The 1383-nt window shown below is 39.9% G+C and overlaps 1 non-coding gene across 1 annotated transcript; it reads right to left on the reverse strand.

The window, feature by feature from the left end:
- Nucleotides 1-220: 220 nt before the first annotated feature.
- On the reverse strand, nt 221-326 carry LOC128295992 (small nucleolar RNA R71). Its single transcript, XR_008286540.1, has one exon. It is a non-coding gene; the product is annotated as a small nucleolar RNA R71 (small nucleolar RNA).
- Between the last annotated feature and the right edge of the window lie 1057 nt (nt 327-1383).

Genomic DNA, 1383 nt, shown 5'->3' on the forward strand with positions numbered 1-1383 from the left:
CGAGGACCCAAACACTCATTTGGCGAATTTTCTGGAGTTTTACGACACTTTTAAAATCAATGGCATTTCTGACGATACCATTCGCCTTAGATTGTTTCCCTTTTTGTTGAGGAACAAAGCTAAACAGTGGTTGAACTCGTTACCACGAGGGTCAATCACTACTTGGGAACAAATGACTGAAAAATTCTTATTTAAATTTTTTTTGCCTGCTAAAATGGCTAAGTTGAGGAATGATATCTCTTCTTTTGTGCAGATGGATCTAGAAACACTCTATGATTCATGGGAGAGATACAAGGATATATTGAGAAGGTGCCCTCACCTTGGTTACCACTCTGGCTACAGGTTCAAACTTTTCACAATGGCCTGAATCCTTTGACTAGACAGATGATTGATGCAGCTGCTGGTGGGACTATCAATAATAAGACACCTGAGGAGGCTTATGAATTTATAGAAGAGATGTCATTAAATAATTATCAGTGGCAAGCCACAAGGATAAAGCCAACGAAAGTAGCTGGTGCTTTTAACGTCGAAGCGATCACTATGTTATCAAATTAGGTAGAACTTTTAAATAAAAAGATTGACGGTTTGTGTGGTTCTACTCAAGTACATCCCGTGATAAGGTGCGATTCACATGGAGGAGAAGTACACATAGAATATCAATCCTTCAACCCTAGCACCGAGGAGGAATAAGTTCAATATATGGGTAACAATAATTCTAGACCTCAAAATAACCCATACAGTAATACTTATAATGCAGGTTGGAGGAACCATCCCAACTTGTCGTGAGGTGGTCAAGGAAATCAAAGGCCACAACATCCCCCAGGTTTTCAACCACCTTACCAGCAGGAAAAGAAGCCGAACCTTGAGGAGATGCTAGCCAAATTTATCTCAGTGTCAGAGACTCATTTGTAGAATACCGAAACAACACTTAAGAATCAACAAGCGTTGATCCAAGGGCTCGAAACTCAGATAGGCCAACTTGCCAAATTATTTTCTGAACAACCACAAGATAGCTTGCCAAGTAACACTGAATCTAAACCAAGGGAACAACTTAATATGATTACCGCTCGAGATAAGGAAGGGTTAGTCGAACCTGAAACAGAACTAAGGCAAGGAATTGTGGCAAGTAGAGGTAAAGGTGAGGTGGACCACAATGAGCAAAAATCAGTAAGTAAAGTGTACAAACCTCGTGTGCCATACCCCAATGCGACAAGGAAAGACCACACGGACGAACAATTTGGTAAATACCTTAAACTATTAAAGAAATTACATATTAACTTGCCGTTTATTGAAGCTCTTTCGCAGATGCCAAACGTGGTTAAATTTTTAAAGAAGCTTTTAGCAAATAAATGGAAGTTGGATGAGGCGTCGCATGTAGAGTTG

Source organism: Gossypium arboreum, chromosome 7 (assembly GCF_025698485.1).
Source record: "Gossypium arboreum isolate Shixiya-1 chromosome 7, ASM2569848v2, whole genome shotgun sequence".
In the NCBI taxonomy this organism is placed as follows: domain Eukaryota; kingdom Viridiplantae; phylum Streptophyta; class Magnoliopsida; order Malvales; family Malvaceae; genus Gossypium; species Gossypium arboreum.